We start from the raw sequence: 19,521 nt of genomic DNA, 5'->3' as shown, positions 1-19,521 counted from the left end.
AGTACTGCTAGAAAAGATAAGAAAGGAGAAGGACAGGAAAGCGCAGGGCGTGGACGGTCAAAGCAGGTGACTTACTGAAAAGAAGGAGTAGGGCTGAGGACTTCACCCTCACATTGCACAGTTCCAGCTCCTGGTCGGGTTCTTTTCGTGGACACTGACAGTAGAGCAGTGCTCGGGACAGGGCGGGACACGCTTGCGTCCTTTTGAGGAGTCTCACTTCCACCACCACCTGTGTGGCTGCTGCCTGAGGAGCGCCTCTCATCCCAAGTGTGGAGTCTGCCCGTAGGCCTCCTGGAGCGCGGGGTCTCCCGCTGGCAGGCATGGGGGCTCCGGCTGGCTCCCACCCTCTAGACTGGGCTGGCGTGTCCTCACCCTGGCCCTGGGCCTGTGTCCTCACTGCCTGCCCTGCTCAGCCCCGGCAAGCTGTCCCCACGTGTCACCAGTCCACGTGTCACCAGTCCACTGGGGCTGCTGCCCTGGGTCTCTCCGCAGCAGGGCCGGGCCTTGCAGGGTGGGCAGCGGGCCCTGTGCAGCGGGCAGCTCCTACGGCTCATGTGCCCTGGACGCACCGTATGTGCTGTCCCATCCTGGCGCCAGGGCCCTAGTGAGTGGGTTAGGGAGCCACAGCGGTGCACCAAGCCCTCCGGTCCTGCCTCCAGAAGAAGGTGTGGAGCAGGTGAGAGCTGTCACCTGTGTGCTCCCTCCTCACTTTGTGCCACTACCCATTTCCTACAGGTCACCAGTGGGCTTCAAGCATCCCCTCCTTAAAGGCACCCTCAGCTCCTGGCTGGAGGGCAGAGCCCGTGTTCCCAAAGCCCCAAAGCTCGCTGCATGCAGGCCCCCTTCTGCCCCCAGGCCCCAGGCCCCCTTCTGCCCCCAGGCCCCAGTGGCTATGCTTTCTGTTGTGGCCAAAGACCTAGAAGACAGAAGAGAAACAGACGGGGTGCTGCTCTGCCCACTGGCCCTCCACAGCCGAGGGACTGAGGAGCAGGTGGCACTGCTCAGGGCCCGCTGCAGGGCTCCGGGGTGGCCAGCAAGGGTCGCAAGCCCCAGGGCTCTGCGGTACAGCTGCTGCTCAGGCACCTCCTCGGGGACTCAGGGTGGCCGGGCCGGGGTGATGGCCCCCAACCCAGGTGAGGGGACTGGCTCCCAGCAGGAGGCAGGCAGGAAGGCTCTCGGCTACTCAGCTACTTCCTGGAGTAGCTGCTCCCAGCCAGGCTCCAGAGACCCTGGGCTTTTGTTTTCACTTGCTAAGAGCACGTAAAGGGGGAATGGTGTGGCCCTTATCCACCTGCATGCGCGGAGTCTATGTGCTACGCCCGCTAGGGTATGCTGGACTTTTGTGTAGCTAAAGGAGTTTCTTATTGGGCGTGGTGCATACCCAGCAGGCCTACAATTCAGGGGGCTGAGGCAGGAGGATCACAGAGAATTTGAGGGCAGCCTGAACTACACACAGGGAGCCTGTCTCAGAAAACAGTTTCCTGAAGCAATGTACACAGCAGCAGTTAAGGAAAGACTGAGAGGGAGGTGATGCTGACCCGACCTACCCTGGTGACCTCAAAATGCTGCGGGGCTACTCGGCTACTTCCTGAAGTAGCGCTCCTGAGCTGATGGAGCTTCAGTCCTCTGGCACAAGGCACTCAATGCAGTGGAAGCCTACAATTTAAAATCTTGTAGTCGCATTTAAAAAGTGAAATAAAGTAGGTAAAACTAATGTCAGTTAAATATTTTAACTACTTCTGCATATAGTTAACTATTTTTCTCTTCTAGCGGATTTGGTCCAGATTTTACACTTGTCACCTATCAAGGGCTGGCCGCCTACGGGATCTGGGAAATAGTCACAGAGTCTCAGGATCTTCAAGGCTATTATGCTGGGGTTGGGGCTGCCATCAGTCTCCTGAGAAATACAAAGTTGCAGGGTCAGCCAGGAAATGTTTCTAAATCCCATCTACAAAGCTTCTAGGATTACAAAGTTTCCAGTTCTTGGGGCCATGGGATACAATAGTCCCGATGGCTGCTGGCTGCAGAGAGTATAGTGGTAGAAATGCATCCTGCCCTGTCTCACCTCCTAAGGTGAAGGCCAGTGGAGACCTGAGCCAGCAGGAGGTACAGTGAGTGGGGGTGAGAAGGGCCTGGGGTAGCCAGGCAGCAGGCAGGGCCTAGGGGCACCACAGTGGGTCTCTGGGGTTTCATTTCAGCTGCGTGGAAGGAGACAAATGGGAGAAGAGAGGAGAGGTAGGACAGATGAGGAGGAGCAGCAGCGGCAGCACCCTGAAGCCTCCTTGCACAATCTCACCTTGGCCCACGCTGGGCTGACAGCCCGGAGCTCAGCACCCAGAGAAGACGCACAGGAAAGAGCCCTGCGAGCGGCCTCAGAGGGCAGCACCAGCGACCGGACGCGGGCATTTGCAGTGAGGAAGAGGCTTCACTGGGATTTGCGGTGGGATGTTTTTTAATGTCTGAGTTGTAGTCTCCGGGTGGCCAGGGTGGCAGTCATACCCTCCCGAGTGGCAGGGCAGTCTGCTTCCTGCGTGGCGCTCGGGCACTGACCTGGCCCCTCCCAGCCAGCCTGCCCACCTTGTGCCAGCCTGTCCTGCCCTGCCCGGGGGGGGGGGGGCTCTCCTTTCCCGTTCCAACTCTGCAGGTGTGAACAGGCAGCTCTAGGAGAAAGGCACTCTCTTCAGTGAAAGACATGCTCTCCCCACACCCACACAAGGGGCATCTGCCACTGCCCTGAGAGTGATTTGTGGTAGCAGATGGCACAGAAAGGCTTTTCCCAAAGGCAGTTAAGAGGGGCACTCGTGCGAACGCATGTGGACAGCACCCCACGTGTGGGATTTCCAAGGGCCTGGGCAACCTCACCAGGCTAAGGCCATGTTGCAGGGCCTTCTCAAATGCATTCCTGGGCAGATGATTGCTGAGCAACACAGCATTCCACAGAGTGGTGGGGAGGTCTTGGACCCTGCCTGAGAGGGCACCGCTGGAACCACCGCCCCGGCCTGGTGTGCCCAGGTTGCCTGGTGCCTGAGTTGGCTGCCCACACTGGACGCCTGGGAGACACCACACAAGCATCTAGATGTCTGGCTTCTCCTTGAAACGAACCCCGTGAAAGCTGCGCGCGGCGGGGCAGCCGCAGGGTGCCCCATGCCCACTCTGGCTCCTCTTTGAAGTTATTAAAGTCTGACAGGCTGAAGAAAGTGAGTGCATCTTTTTGTAGAAGAATACAGAAAAAAAAATCTAGGACAATGGGGTTGTCTCTGAAGAAGAGAAATAAGCAAGTCCAGCGCAAGCGACCACTGGAATCACCCAACCCTCACAGAGTCTGACATCAGGTGGGGAAGGACCCAGACGGGGGACAGATTGCTCATTTACACCACACCCTAAAATAAACTCCAGGAAGAAAAGGGCCCCAGTGACAGCAAACAACACTGAAACATGTACAAGAAATCTAGGTCTCCTCAGAGCATTAGGGCAGGGGGCAGAATCTTGGGTACTCGTGGATTGCACACGTTGGAGAGACATGGGGTACCTTTGATGCACACACATTAAAAGCCAGTTATACTAAAACACAAAGCTAAGTTTAGGCTCTGGGCTTAGAGATGCTGCATGCAAATAACTGATCAGGGAGAAACTACTTAAAAAAGGAAAGTAATGTACAATTTTTAAGGTGGGCAAAAACTAAAAAAAAAAAAAAAAGGGCAGCCCATGAAAGAAGAAATCTGAGCTGTTAGTAAACAGACAAGATGACCATCCTTGCGGGTCAGACGACCAGTCGTCACAGCCGAGCAATGTGCCCTTGAAGAGCTCCGACTTCCGACAGCTCAGCGCTGACGCAGATGTGGAAGTCCAGACGCCACAGCCCGCCAAAGGGCTTCCAAGCTGCGCGAACCTGTTGGGCAGCACGCTGTCCACAGCCCACGAGGCTGGAGATGATTCTCTCTGATGCTGTAATAATTTTCCTTCTAGAAAACTTCTCATGCATGAACAGATCTATGTCCAACTTCCTGACAGTTCCCAGTCCTGAAAAACTGGACCGACCTCTGGGCCCATCAGTACAGGAATGCTTAAACAAACGAACGATACCTATAATCATAGACAAGCCCCGAAAACACGCCGCAGAGAGAGGCATGCAGAGTATGGAACCCTTGGACACTTGTGCTCGGGGCCAAGACAAACACGGCACAGCCGCGCAAGTACCCGGGCGGCTCGGGTAGCTCGGGACTTGACTGGAGACAACCCCAAGCCAGGGCGTGGGCGCTGCGCCCTGACACGAACCGGCCAGGGCTGGGGCTCCCATCCCACCTGCGCCTCGCTCACCTTGGACAGGAGCTCGTGGAGCAAGACCTCTCCCACAGGGGGCTCTTCTGGGGTCCTAGTTCTGGGGTCCCTGCGAGATCCTGGTCGCTGCAGTCTTCCTGGTCCGTGGCCCACTTATCTTTTGATTTCAAGCTATCGTGCTGGGAGTCCAGAGAGACGATGTCGGACGGGGAGCTGATCACCCCCGAGTCCTCCGTCGTGTCCTCCGACGCGAAGCAGCTGCCCACGGAGATGGTCTCCTCGGCCTCCGAGGGCACCGCAGGGACGCCGTCCACACTGCCGTGGCCGCCAGGACTCAGGGGCAGGCTCACTGCACGGGACACAGCAGGGACAGGTGAGCACAGGCCCCGCCTGCCCCAAGCCACCACCCTGAGCACATTCCAATAGACTGGCTCCTCCGGAATGCGGGCTGCAGGGAGCTCCACGCACGCACGCATGTACGCACGCATGTACGCACGCACGCACTCACGCATGTACGCACGCACGCACGCACGCACGCACGCAGGGATCCCGGTCTCCAGGACAAGGGCTTCACCCGGGAGCCCTGTGCGCCAGTGCAGCTGAGAGCTAAGGTGCTGCTCGGGCTGACTGAGTGCATTCGTGCCGTGACTGCGTCCCTCACAAGCAGGCAAACGCGCTGAACGCGCAGCCTGCCAACACGGTGGGTGCGACTGCTGCTAGTCTGAAGGGGTCGCGTTGGCTTCCCTGCAGTCGTTTTAAAATAATCCCTTCAGCCCGGCACTCGGCGAGGCTGAGCCTGCCCTGGGCAGCTGAGCGCTTCACAATGAAAAGTTTGGAAAAAAGGTCGCAGCTGTAGCTCAGTGCCAACCAAAGTCCTGAGTTCGAGCCCCAGGATCGCCAAAAAATGTTTTTTAAAAATATAGAAAAATGAAAGTTTTTTAAAATAAGAAATCTAGCAGTAATCATTGTATGGGAACTTTGGACAGTCTGTGCTGCTGTACGGCTGTTAGCAGACTGCATCGTCGGGAAATGCGCGCTTGGCTGCCGGCGCTCAGCGCACCCTCGGTCTTCTACGTGAGGCCTTAGAGTTGGTGCGAACAGGAGCCTGTCTTAGGAAGACAGCCCTGGGTAACACGCAGAAGCCGTCTGCCTGTGCCCGAGGCCCGTACTGGTGGGATCTGAGCAGCAGGAACCACGAGAGGCCGCCCCGGTGTGAACATTAGCGGTGGGCGCTTGCGTGGACCCCGGGGTGCAGAGGACGTCTGCACGCTCTCCAGAGACACCCGGGGAGGGTGCAGTCACCCTCAGGGCGCAGGGTCCTGAAATCACAGGATGGCACCGTGACCCCCAGGACACTTCGTGACACCCATTTTCCACCCAGACAGCAGACAGACAGCACGGCACGAACAAAACCAAGAGAAGCCCCCGCACTGCGGCTTACACGAGCTCCCCAACAATGAACAGGAGGACAAGCACTGGGGAGGACACACGAGTCACAGCACAGCTCAGAGGAGAGACGAGGTGAGCGGGGGACAGGCGGACACGTGGGATGCAGTGAGCCGTCCCAGGGCGAGGTCACCCACGTCACACATTTTGTAATACTTCTGTCTGTGTTTCCTGTGGACAGTGGAACCACACGAAAAAGATCACATGGCTCCAAGTCCCTGGGCAAGCAGCGCAGCCATTTCCTGCCTGAACCTGGACAGCACAGAGACCACGCTGAGCCCGGGCTGCACTCAGGGCGGCAGCTCATGACCCGGTGGCTGCAGGAGGGACAGGCCCTGCGCTACGGGTGGAGGTGAGAGGGCCCAGCCCAACAAGCTGGGCTTGCCAGTCATGCCGCTGGGATGAGAGGCGGACATGCCGCTGCAATGACATGTCGGGCAGGTGGGTGGCCAGTCTGGGGAGGGTGTGCATGTAGGAGGTGACGGGCAGGTGCCAGTCAGGGTGCTCCCTGCCCTGCCTCTGCACGGCCATCTCTGGAATGGGCCCCCTTCCTCCCACCGGTGCTCAGTGAGGCAGGTGATGAGGCCACAGTGGAGCATCCGCCCAGCCCCCACCTGCTCCAGGGCGCCAGAGGAGTGAGGTGCAGGGAGGTGGAGGGGCACAGGGGTCCAGGCCCTCTTCCCCGCTGTCCCTCCCGCTGTGCGGTCGTGGAGCACACCAGGGTGTTTTGAGATCGCTTGCAAGTTCCTAGGTTCAAAACGGCATGAAGAGACTGAGAGCCAGGGTGCAAATCAGGGCGACTGCAAGCCTGAGGTCAACATGTGGTGAGGCTGGGCTTGGCGTGGTTGGAAAACACTGTGGACCCCTTCAAGCCCAACACTCATCCCGTCCTGGCCACTGTCTGCAGCAGCGCCGCAGTCTTCTTAGCTGGGTGTCTATAGCTGCGCTGTCCTGGCTGCTCAACGTTCTGAGTGGATTCAGACGGTTCCCTTTCGTGGCCACCTGACTTGGGGGGAGCCTACAGGACAACTGAAGCCCCTCAGGAAAGAGGGCTCCAGAGCTGCTGCAGACGGCAGCCAGGACGAGGGCCTGGGTGTGCGCACGTGGGGGGGGATTTGGAGGGGTGGTCACGTGCTGTGGCTTGCACCATGACACATTTTCAGATTTTTGAGAGTAATTAATACACATTCGTAGCACATATGATGCCCTCCCTCGTGGGGAGTTGGCACAGGCACACAGCACACCCCTTCCTCTGGATTGAAACGTTGACCGTACTGTTCAACCCCCTGCACACGCTCGGCACACACACGCGGAGCACCTGCAAAATAGCAGTGTGGGTGCCAGGCCGCAGCCACCCCTGCCCAGCAAGCCAGCAGCTCCCAGCCCCAACAGTGTCCCACAGGCCCTGCTGGCTTCGCCTAGGGTCATGGCGCCCCAGGTTCACAGCCCTGAGCCCACAAGCACAGGAGAACATGCCACCAGTTCAGTCACCAGGTCTGGGGTTCTGAGCCCTCAAGGGCCAGTATCCACACTCGCCATAGCCCCTGGGGTTCCAGGACTCCACGACCTTGGGGCCGCAGACTGAAATGGGGGTAGCATTGAACTGGGATTCCAAATCCCACATTCAGGTCCCAGCAATGCTCTGAATGTTGGACAGCCTTTTTCCCTTCCTGTGAACTAAGTAAGTTGATCCTGATGAATTTTAGGAATTTTGGATCAAGATACAGGAAGTATACATTCTTGTGCAATTGACCGGTGACTAATCAGGAATCTGAGAAGACACACAACATACTGGGTGTGGCGGGGCATAGCTGTCTGTAGGCCAGTATTCTAGGAAGCTGAGGCAGGAAGACTGCCAATTTGGAGCCCAGCCTGAGTAATTTAGAATTTACTGACTCCCTATTTCAAAACTACAAATAACTTAAAAGGGGCTGGCAATTTAGCTCAGTGCAAAGGCCCAGCATTCAATTCCTAGTATGGTAGGTAGGTGGGTGGGTAGGTAGCTAGGTAGGTAGATAGATAGGTAGGTAGGTAGGTAGACAGATAGAACACAGCAGCCCTTCAGCCTTTCTGGTCCCTTCCATCTTAAGTTAATTAATATGCTGACAAGTTTGCTTTTCTTTTAAGGTAGGAATGACTTTTAGTTGTTGTTTTTGGCGGAACCGGAGATTGAACTCAGGCCCAAACGCTTATTTTACTGAGCCATTTTTTTTTTAAACTGAAGTTGTCACTGCAGGATTCTTGCAATGAGAAGGCCCACGTGCAGTGTGCCTTCAGTAGAAGCCTAACATGAACTCAGGCTCAGCTGTCTTCTAAATGAGTGGCCGCAGGTCTTACAGGACGACAGACTCTTCCTTCTTCCCCCACGTTACAGAACCCCAAGCTCAAGCACCCCTGCGTCCCAGTGGGAGCTCTGCAAAGTTCTCCTGACTCATGTAGGGGAAAGTGCTGAGGACCCCCTACAGGCTGGGGCGTAGGCAGCTCCCTCTTGGGTCACCACCAAGTAGGGATCGACGGTCCCTGCCTTATGAGGGCTTGGGCTGCTGTCTTAGTCACTGTCCTGTCCCCAGAACACAGTGCCTGGCACACAGCGTAAGGCAGGGCCCACTGATTCTGACCCAAAGTTTCAGGGAGGCGTGGGTCGAGGAAACACCAGGTAGCACAGCAAGGAGGGGAAGGTGGGGAGGGCGATCCAGCCTTCCGGGTCACACCCCAGGGACCACCCTACCCCCAACAGCGCCCCATTAATGGATCAACCTGCTGCAGAGTGCAGTGTCTCGAAATCCAAAGCCCCCCCTCTGCACACATATTCCAGGTCGAAACCATGGCTCTTCAGTGACTCCAACCCCTGCCGGTGCAGAAGTGGTAAAGCTCATCAGAGACTGTTTAGAATTTTGACCATGGTCAGCGCTGGCACCAACTGTGGTCTAAATTCTCTCGGCAGCTCCCAGGGGCCACAAGATCACCGAGGAAGCTCCACCCTCTGTGTCAGTGTCCAGGAGCGAGGATGGGGCAGCTGGCTGTTCGAGGTGTTGGTGCCTTCTGCCTGTGACATCCTAACCTGGCAGGCGTCTGTCAGGAAGCCCCCTCCCAACACACACACGGAGGAGCCTCCACACTCCTTCAGTGCGTTCCTTTTTATTGCTGTTCTACTCAATACCGACTGAAGGTCGCGTATCCTATGACACTGTTTTGCTGCTCATCACAAAAGGAGATTTCTCAAGAGTCTACTCCCCAGAAAGCATATTTCAAAGAGTGGCAGAAAACCTCCCCACGCTGCAGGAGTGGTGACAGGATGTGCAGGGCCGCCCTCCATGCCAGCGCACGGGACCTTGCCCTGTGTGCCGACACAGGGAGGCCAGGGCAGCCAGGCTGTACCACGCACCGCCTGATGCTTTGCAGGAATTCTGAAAGCCACGCTCCGTCTTGCTGCTTTGACCAACGTCTGAGCTTCCCTTCCTGAGTTCAGCTGGCAGCAGGTGTATGACATGAATATTCATGCTTTTGTATAAATGTTTCTTCACTTTCAGGGCACAAACCAAGGGACCTGGTCCCAGCACTGTCACACCAGCAAGCGCCGTGGAGAGACCTTTCGGCTGTGCCTCTTCTTTCAGCTTACTGTTTACCCCACCAGCAACAGAATCTCATCTTAACTGAAGTGCTTTACACTTGAGAAATTTTTTTAAGTCACACTTCTGTGTAAAATATGTGTATCAATTAAATTTCAGTGGTTATCTTTCACTGTAAGGCATTAGTGTTAAATTCTCTTTGTATACTGACTTGTCCTTGTGAGAGTTTACACATATACTTGTAACCTTTTTTTGAACGTATTTGGTGCAGGGTCTCACTACGCAGTTGGGACTCATAGTGGTCCTCCCATTTCAGCATCCCGGGCACTGGGATTACGGGCATGTGCCACCATACGTGGTCTTGGTGGCCAGCTCCGTGTGCATGGTGGCAGGGCTGGCACAGCCTATGGTGCCGGGCATTGAAAAGCCACAGATGAATGCAGTATCGCTCCATAGTGCAAGAGCTGGGGTGGTGGCGGTTACACAAGATGCCATAGGAATGCAGAAGCAGGGCTGTCGGCAGGGACAGGAAGCTGCCTATAGAACCGCAGGACTTGGGCTTGGGCTTGGGCAGGTGGAGAAAGGAGGTAGGTCGGGGAGGGCCCAGCATACCTATATGGGGCTGCAGGGGAGGTCAGGTGTAAAAGAGACACTGGGACCTGTGTCCCATGGTGAACAGAAGGTTGCATGTGCATGCACATGTGCAAATGCTCAGGAGCCAGGGTGCAGACAGGGCTCGGGGCCAGCCCTGGAGACACCCTCTGCCACATGCACCACATGGTTTCTGCCTGGCTGGTGGCTTGCTGTCCTCTAGTTGAGCCCTCAGGTACCGTTTCTCCAGTGGAGTGGAGTTGTGTAGTATTCTTCAAAATCACAGACTCTTCAGTCTGATGGGCCCTAGTTAGCATTTTGTATAAATGTGCTTAGCAAACCCCTCCCACATGGCCCCCAGTGGTAGAGGTCACAGCACAACTCGCTGGCCAGAGAGCACCACAATGTTCACGTTTGCACTGCTGTCCACAGGGCAAGATGCTAAGGACTTGGAAAGCACGCATAGATCTAAAAACCCACCTGGGTTACTTGGGAGTCCAGCACTGAGCTATAATTCTGGTTAGAAGTGGCTGTGAGAATCCCGAGCACAGAAAATTCCAGCGCACCCCACTGCGACCCAGAGCTGTCTGCACTACTGTTCTTTAGGAACACACAGCAGAACAGCCGCTGCTCTTGCCCTTTGGCACTGTTCCCTTCCTGTGTGTCTGATGAACCCGTCTTGTGGGGGCCTGCGCCTCCTCAGTGGGTGGGTGCATCTTCTCCTAACCCTCCTCAGCCACAGCTGGTGGGAGAGGAGGAAGCAGAGCCTGACCACTGGGGAACCCACAGGTATCAGGACAGGCCCAGCAACAGGCAAATGTCCTACGCTGGGCTGGCCAGACAATCTCAGGACTTTTCCTCGAAGCTATTGAGGAAGCTCATCTTGTTGGGCTGGGATAGTGGACGAGGGGTCCCGTAATGCTGGCCCTCTGACCCCTCAGGGAGGGCAGCTTTCTGGGGGCTGGAAAGGAGCACAGCCCTGAGACACCACTGTGGTGCCTGGAGCCAGCCTCGTCCAGAATTGGTGGTGCATGTCTGTGACCCTAGTACTTTGGGAGGCGAAAGCAGGAGGATCGAAAGTTCAAGCCCAGCCTGAGTAACTTAGTGACTAAGTGAGACCCTGTCTCAAAGTTAAAAAAATAATAATAATAAAAATAAAAATTAAAAATATATATATATGTATGTATGTATATGTATATAAAAAGAGCCAAGGATGTAGCTCAGTATGAAGGGCTTGCATTCAATTTTCAGTACTGAAGAAAAAATAACTGGATTTTTCAGTTCTATGCACTGAAAAACCACGACACTATTAGATATAAAAACCTTGGATATATTTCTATATTTTGGAATCTAAAGAATCTTTAAAAAGGTCTAAATGTGCCTGACTTTGCACAACATGCTTCGCATTATGATCCTTCGCTCAGAGCAGCTTTCACTGTAAAGCTGTGATAGCGACAGCCGGGTGACAGGTCCCGCCCTTCTTCCCTGTATTTATTTATTTGCTTTGGACTGTCCACACGCGTGTGGCCTAATTTAGGCTGTGCCGAAGGGCGTGTCCCTGGCAACCCTCGAAGCACTCTTTGGTGTGGAGGTCAGCCCTGCTGTATCCTCCCCTCTGACTCTACGCATGGCGAACGCAAATTAGCCAGAAGATTACGATAAAAGCCCTTCTTCTTTGGGAATGTGTTCCCAGCTCTGGTTTTCTTGTGTTTTGCCTCAAAGAGGAGAACGCTGGTGCGGAGTGTTCTGTTTCTATACCTGGTCTCTAGAAGGCAGGAAGATTTTCTTCTTTTCTGTGAATATCAAAATGCTTACCAAAAGGAAGCTCTGAATGTGTGTTTTTAATGAACGACCCGTTTCATTTCCCAGGATACTCTGGTGCTCCTTCGCTGGGCACATCCATAATGTGAGTAGCGAGCTGTGTTCAGTAACAGTCTGCTCTTGTTTTATGTATGTGATAATCCATTAAAACCTTTTAGGGTTCTGCTCTGTCCTAAATTCTAAGGAACACGGCTTCCTTTAGGGTTAGCACCTCTGATCTGGGCCAGACTCTCTGATGCACTGAAAACAGGCACAGGACCATTCAAGCCACACACACACACACACACACACACACACACACACACACACACACAGCTGTCACAGCTGTCAGGGAAGCATCAAATCAAGGATCTATCACCCAGAAAAGACATGAATAGAATCTTAGGATACTTGCATTGAAACATTTAAACTTTAAGTCAAAAAATGTTTTTTTCCATTTCTGTGGAACAACTCTTGATCCCATTTGTCTAGGGCTTCCAATATATTTGAGACTTTTTTAAAGAAAAAAAATGAAGCCAGGCATTTGGCACACTCTTGTAATTCTTCTTAGGGGGGCCGCTACAGGAGATCTGTAAGACTGAATCTAGCCTGGGTGACTGAGGAACTCCCTGTCTCTAAGTAAAAATAAAGAGCTGAAGAGGCAGCTCCGCAGGAATGCCCTGGGCTCAATCCCCCTAAACAAACAAAAATAACAGATAAAAGCCTCCATCCTGTCTTACTTTGGGGTGTTCCCCTCCGTGGGGTGGGGGCGGGTGGGGCGGCTGTCGCAGACAGGAGCTGAGCCGACCCTTTCCCACTGGGCTTCCCACTGGGCTAGAAACCTTGCTTGCGAGTCTGTATTCTCAGCCCGACTGCTAGCACACGGCCTCCCGGGTGAGCCCAAGGAAGCCCCGATCTGGGCGTCTCACACAGCTGTCCCCAGCCTTTGGGTCACAGGGACCGGCTTCATGGGAGGTAGTTATTCCCCAGAAGTGGTTGTCAGCGACAGTTTTGGGACGATCCGTGCCTGGTACACTTGTGTGGCCTTTATCTCCACCGCTATACATTAGATTTGCATCCTCACAGGCCGCCGGCCTGGACCCCGCCTGTGCACCCCCAGCAGGGCCTGTGCTCCCCTGACAATCTGACGCCTGGGGTCTCACGGGAGGGGCTCGGCAGGGTGGGGCTGGGAGGGGTACACAGGGCCCAGTGCCCACACTACCAGCCTGTGGCCCCGGGCTAGGGACTCTGGTCTAGTGCATCAGAGCCCATGGATCCTACGGGATGCCCTGGGACTCCTGTGCTGCCGTGAACCGACTCAGCGCCGCCCTTGAGTCCTCTGCCAGGGAGGCTGAGGGTGGCGCTGCCGAGCCTCCACTGCTTTCCCTGAGCTCTGGCCTCTGTTCTGCCCGTGGGGCTGGGCTGCAGCCCTGTCTGCAGCCCCCGCCGAGCCCCCACCTGTCCCTTCCTCCTGAGCCTCCTACTCCTGGCTTCTCCCCTCAGCCTCTGGGTCTACTGTGTGGAAGGTCGACCTGCTGTCCCAGCTCAAGGCCCTTCCTCCCTGCTGGAGCAGCTAGAGGAATCAGGAGGGACAGAGCCCCACAGAGGCTGGGAGGACGGGGTGGCATCTGCTCCTCCCACACTCTGGGCCCCCCTTCAGCTGGACTCCTGCTCCCTACCTTGGGCTGAAGACCCGAGGTGACACAGGAAGGAGCCATAAGGATTGCCCCAGGGTACAGGGCCCTTCCCACAACTGTAGGACCACAGGCAGTGCCTCAGGATGCCCCGAGGACGTGGGAGTGGGCCACTGTCCAGCTGTCCTGAGCCCCCCGCCTCAGGCCTGGCAGGGGTAGGGCTCCCTCACACCCCACCCCTGCCTGGCTGCACTGTGGCCGCCCAGGTCCCTGTGAGGCTGGCCTTGCGGGTCGTTTGCCGTTCTTGTCCCCCTGAAGCCTGTCCCTGCCCCGCCCCCCAGCTCTGAGCCCTGCATGCGGCTCGGCAGTCTAAAGCAAGGCTTCTGCCTCTGCCACAGGTTCTGGCTGGGGCTCTCTGCGGACCTCTGATGAGCCTTGTGGGAAGCTGCCCCAAGTGCTCCCCAGGTGACAAGCCCCTGTACACCAAGAAAGAGCTGCAGGGTCACTTGCGGACACAGGGGTGGCTTCAGGAAAGTAGCACGGGGGCTGGGTGGCCCACAAGCACACACGGAGTGTGCGAAGAGCTGGCGTGAGAACCACGGGAAGTTCGGAGTCTGGCCAGCCAATCAGCGCGGGCCCCTCGGCCCCTCTGCCGCCCATCTGATCACTTCTGCCTCATTCTTAAGTTCTTCCACCACTAATTACTGCCTGAAGTTTGGGATGGACGCCACACAGGAACGGGCAGGGCATCAAAGCCATCCAGGGTCCGGACTCCCAAGTCCACGTGTGTGTTGCATGACGTGGGCAGGCCAGTCTAGGGGCTGCCGGGTGACACATGCTCTTGCCACAGAATTTAGAGATCAGAAAGTACTGATGTGACGTTGAGGAGTGGACAAAGCTAAGTGGTGGCAATTATGCCTCTTTACTACGTTCTTCACACACACAGAGAGAGAGAGAGAGAGAGAGAGAGAGAGAGAGAGAGAGAGAGAGAGAGCACGCAAACCCACTCCCCAGGGCCCGAGTCACGCCTTGCCTTTCCCAGGGCTCAGCTGTGCTGGGGCCACATCTCTGCTCCCGACAGGGACATGCCGGCTCTCATCCTTAAAGCCATCCGGAGGGGGCCTGGGGTAGAGTTGCTCACGGCCTTACGCAAGGTCGACAGACTACACAGCCAGTAAATTAGATGTTTCCTACACAGAGCAGCTGCCTAACTCCCAATTATGGTGGCCCAGATGACTCATTTATTGGTGGAAGCACTCACCTATGTAAGCCCCCATACCCCAAGTAACCTCCAGGAGAGGCTGCGGTCTGGCGTGGGGCTTTGGCCCCGTGCCGGGACTTGCACCTGCGCCCCTGCCTGTCCTCAGAGGACACGGCCACCAGCTCTGCCAATTCCCTCCCACAGGCTGAGCCGATGCCCGATCACCATCGAGCAGTGCTTTTCTAAATAAAGTTCACCCTCTCTCCTTTAGTGGAAAAGTGGAAAAAATACAAACAACTGGAATAAAAAGTCACTCTTTCTCCAAACATCTGCGATCAGCTACATTTGGCTGCTTTTCCTTATGATCTTTCCTTTTTAAGTTTTGTTTATTTATGTATTTGATACAGGGTCTCACTATGCAGTTCAGACTCCTAGTGACCCTCCTTTCTCAGCCTCTTGAGCACTGGGATCACACACATGCACCACCACGCCAGGCCTCCGTCACCAGCTCAGCAGGCCCTGGCGGTGGTGCCGGGAATCGAACCCCAGTCCCTGCGCTTGCCAAAGCAGGTGCTTAGTCTGCTCAGCTATCTCACCGGCCCTTTGAGCTTTCTCTTTTAAAGAAGGCTTTAGGACAAAATGTCTGCTGTGTGAGAGTGGGGAAGCGTCCACACAGCCCACCGTCGCGTGCACCTGCTCTTTGCGTGTGCCACCACCTTTGTGGCACCGTGGGCAGTGAGGCCACCCTGTCCTGACTCCCTTGGGGCCTTTAGTGTGTTAGTCTTACAGGCTTTGACTTTGTCACCCTTAACACGGGGGCAAGAAATAACAGTCATCAGGCACGCGGGAGCCGGGGATGGGGGGGCGACCCCCGAGCGAGGGCGTGCTCTTCCGAGTCGGTCCGTTACTGCAGCAGACAGGTGTGCTGGGCTGACTGAAAACAGCAAATGTTTACATTTTTAAAGACTTAATTAAGGGCTTGCTGCTAAGAACAATGAGCTAATGTGCTTCAAGGGAAGGGGAGGTTTGGGGGTATTTGTGGAAACATGTCTTTGATTGTAATAAAATCTTTAATTCAAAATCTCCCTGGGCCGGCCAGATAGCTCAGCCAACTAAAGCGCCTGCTTAGGCAGATGCAGGGGCTGGAGGTTCAGTCCCGGGCCTGCAGTGCTGGTCCCACCCCAGGGTGTGTGCAGTGAGACTAGGCATGGTGATGTGCGCCTGTAATCCCAGCACTTGGGAGGCTGAAAACATGAGAATCACTATGAGTCTGAGCTGCATAGTGAGACCCTATAGACCTTGCACTAAATATATTTAAAAAAAAAAACAAAAACAAAACCCTGAGCTCCTCCAGGTGTGCACACCGGGCCGAGAGTCAGACTCCAGGGACTTGGCACCCGGCAGCTCTCTGCGGCAGAGCTCACATCACCAGCTGGGCACACTGCCAGGCGTCCAGCGGCTCGCGCCCCCTCAGCCTCCAGCTGAGGCCCCTGCCTGGGGGACCAGCTCTGGGAAGAGAAGAGTCTCACGGTGGACCCACGAGTGGGGAACTCACCGGTTCCCGTGCTCTCTGCCGTCTCCAAGCACCGCTGGGCGGAATGGCGCAGTGGTCTTGCAGACGCCCGCGGTGCTGGGTTGTGGCAGAACCCTGGGGGTGAGGGAGGCTCTCCAAGGCTGCCCGTGCCTGGATCAGGGTGTGGGATGTGGTAGGGCTCCGCGCACAGCGGGGTCCATGGGTCCAGGAACCAAGGGTGGATACGGGGAGCTGCCCCTCCCACCAGCCCAAGGCCTTTCTCACGCCATGGGCCTGCAGAAGGCCGAGGCTCCTAGCTCCACAGAGAGGGTGAGTTCCTCAGACGTCTGCATGCCAATGATGTCACTGAATCGGAAGCTAAGGCTGCCACCCGCTCGTGTGGGACTCCTTATGTGGCTGAGTCAACTGGGCACCGGGGTGGTGGTGGTGTAGGGACGTTGGTGCAGACTCCCACTGGGAAATGGCAGGGAAGGGAAGGCGTGTCCGCAACCCAGGTGATCCCTTGGGGTGTCTCAGGTCATACACCCGGCGACTAAGCTCAGCCGGAAGCTATGACTCAATCCAGGCAGGACTATAGTGGCCCAGGTCCTTGAAGAATAAAGGTTTGGTCATCTCGCTGGGTAGGATCCAAGCCTACCTGAGGTTCTTTTCTTGTGTGTGGTGCTCACAGTAAGCACTAAGCCCGGGGGGAGCACCTCGGGCCTCTTCCTTGCTCCCCTGCAACACAGCTGACTCCACACCAGCATTTCTAGGTTGCGTTTTGCACCCTAAAAGGTACAGGACACTAGGAACACGCGGCTGCCACATGGGGCCCGTGCCGGCTGCCTGGGAGGCTCTCCTGTCTCTGCGGCTGTGCGGCACAGTTCTGTCGTGTCCCTGGAATTGCAGCCCCATTCCTACCTCAGCTGGGAGACTGAGGCTTAGAGACAGCACATGTCACTGTACCAAGTGACCAGGTTGGGCACTTGGGGGTCACTTAACCTGCCAGGCTGGGGGGCACAGTGAGTGCGGCTTCTGGGGGCGTGTGCAGCTCTCAACTGGCACCTGGCACTGGACCCAGCAGAGGAGGCCATGGTCTTCCAGGCCAGGCCAGGCAGGTGGGCGTCAGCAGTCTCCTGAGGGCCCACAGGGCACAGGGGGCAGGGTGAGCAGAAGCTGCACTCCGAGCAGGGCCGCCTACCCGCTTTCCAACACGCGGGCTCTGGCTGGCGGGCGTTTGGGGTTCGCTGAATCGCACCTCTGACCTGCTGGCTCTCCGGCCGAGAGGCAGACGATGGCTGCCCTTGGACTCTGAGTTGGGCGCGTCATCTCCACCACACCTCTCTGCCTCTGCCTCTGCCTCTCTCCTTCTCCCTCACCCTGTGACATGTATCACAGGATCCAACCCAAGCTCCACAGCCCAAGTTCCAGGATGGACCTGGCTGGCTGAGACCAGGCCACGGCCCTGGGCCACCTGCGAGACTCAAGTGCAGCTGCCAGTTGGCCACCACAAAGCCACTCCACGGGCCTCAACTAGCCTGGCCATTTTGGAGCAGTGACTCCAGCAGAAGCGTCCCAATGATGCCAGGCCTTGTACAGTGCAGGTGGCCCCAGGGGCAGGAGAGGATGTGGCCTTCCTGTGCCACCCGCACCAGCTCTGAGCCTGCATCGCAGCGTCCTGCCCGGCTGGTGCTGGGCACACGGCTGATCTGGGGCAGCTTGGGGCCCTGCAGAAGAAGACGTGGTGGCATGGGACTTGTGGGTGCCAGTGAGACTTTGGGAGGGAGTGAGCCCCGGTTCTGAGACCCCCATGCAGAAGGCTCCCTGAGACTACAGGGATCTCACCTCTTTGAGCTGTGAGAGGATGCTCCTTATGAGCCCACTCACTCAACAGTGATGCGCATCTTACCATAATATCCCAAGAAAGGAGGACAGAAACCGCCCCGAGTCACTCAGGAGGAGAGGCAAAGTGGCAAAGTAAACACCTTAGTCGAGGGTCAATAACAGACTCCTAACATCTCCTCTGACTTTAAAATGGGCATTTGTGTCCCTGCATTTCTCCAGCTTAGCTACATCAGCAAACACAGACTCATGCGGCTAGAGGTCTGAAGCCATCCTACCATGGTGCACATGAGCACACACACAGTTGTGTGTCTGTGTGCATGTAGCATGCTCGTGTGTATGTGTGTGTGTGTGTGTACGTGTGCATGGCCTCAGTCACTTTCCTGTGGCTGGGACCAAATATAGGACACCTGCCACTCAAAGCAGTGGGCTTCTGTGGCTCATGGTTTGGGTGGGTTTGGCTCCAGGGTAAGCGCAGCAGGGAGAAGCTGCCCAGCTCCAGCAGCGGGAAGCAGTGGGAGAAGGGCAGGATGGGACAGGAGCACCTCTCCTGCTGGTCACAGCCCAGTGAGGGCCCCCAGCCGGGCCCCACCTCCCCAGCATGGCCAGCTACAGCACCTTGGGGCAGCCACCTCCCTCACAGGTAAGATGTGGGCCCTGTGGGAATCTGAGCCATAACAGCACACAGAGGTACAGCTACCGCACGGACACTAGAGAGCACAGGTACGGACGCACACGCACACAAGCAGGCACACGGTGCACTGTAGTGTGTAGTGCACACACGTGCACATGTGCCGGTGAAGTGTGGGTGCGGATCTGCAGAGGGTCACTGCCCTGCATGTGTGTCTGTAGGCACGCGCAGGAGTATGTGCTCATGCGCTGTGTGCGCGCCGTGTCCACAGCTGTCAGGGTGTGCGTGCACACGTGTGTGTGTGTCTGCGTGAATACATGACCCTCGGTCACCCTGCCACCAGGGTTGGGACGTCCGCCAGCCTGAGCCCTGCTGCTCGGTAGCTGAGCAGTTTGGGCTGTCTCTGGACTCTCCTGGTCTCGTGTTCTTTGATTTGCACATGGAGAGGGGCTTGACCCCATGACTGCTGTCACTTGGCCTGCTCGCTGTGCGACAGGACACAGCACAACACCGGCACAAGAGCGAGGCCCCATGTGTATTTTTTAATCTTTGTTTCATTTTCCTGACCAGCACTCCATGCATGGGGAGCCAGGGTTCCCCCTGGTGGTGGAAGCGCGCAGGCGGCGCCCCTGGAACCCAGGCCACCTCCCTAGGCAGGCCTCCAACGCCTTCCCCCACCCGGTGAAGCTGTGGGCAATGGCAGGGTGTGGGGAGCAGGCTGCTGGCCTGAGCCCGACCTGTCCAGGCGAGGAGGTGGCTTCGCTGCGGGGACCCTGGCCAGGTGTGCTCCTCCCCAGGACGGCGTCCGTCCCGCACTGCTGGACCCTCGGGGCATCAGCCTCCCCAGAGCATCTCAAGGGCTGTCAGCGTTAGCACATAATGCCGCACATTTAGACAGCTTCTGAGTTACCATGGAGCTTGACGTTGCAGTTCATTTAGCATTTGTCAGTCTGAGCTACACTGTGCTAACCACATTTCCCATCAGACTTGCAGGACCGTCACAAGGCGATTTATAT

General features: G+C 56.4%; 1 protein-coding gene across 1 annotated transcript in view; it reads right to left on the bottom strand.

Moving 5' to 3' along the window:
• Window positions 1–19,521, bottom strand: part of LOC111816580 (protein cordon-bleu-like) — a 54,829-nt gene that overhangs the window by 22,878 nt on the left and 12,430 nt on the right. Inside the window, exon 3 of the mRNA XM_023714323.1 lies at window positions 4,318–4,627. The gene's annotated coding sequence lies outside the window, so the exon portion shown is untranslated. The remainder of the gene's footprint in view (window positions 1–4,317; window positions 4,628–19,521) is intronic.

The sequence above is a fragment of the Octodon degus genome, unplaced genomic scaffold (genome assembly GCF_000260255.1).
Source record: "Octodon degus isolate 3935 unplaced genomic scaffold, OctDeg1.0 scaffold00035, whole genome shotgun sequence".
In the NCBI taxonomy this organism is placed as follows: Eukaryota; Metazoa; Chordata; class Mammalia; order Rodentia; family Octodontidae; genus Octodon; species Octodon degus.
Note: the sequence above shows the minus strand (reverse complement) of the source record. Positions and strands in the feature narration are given on the sequence as shown.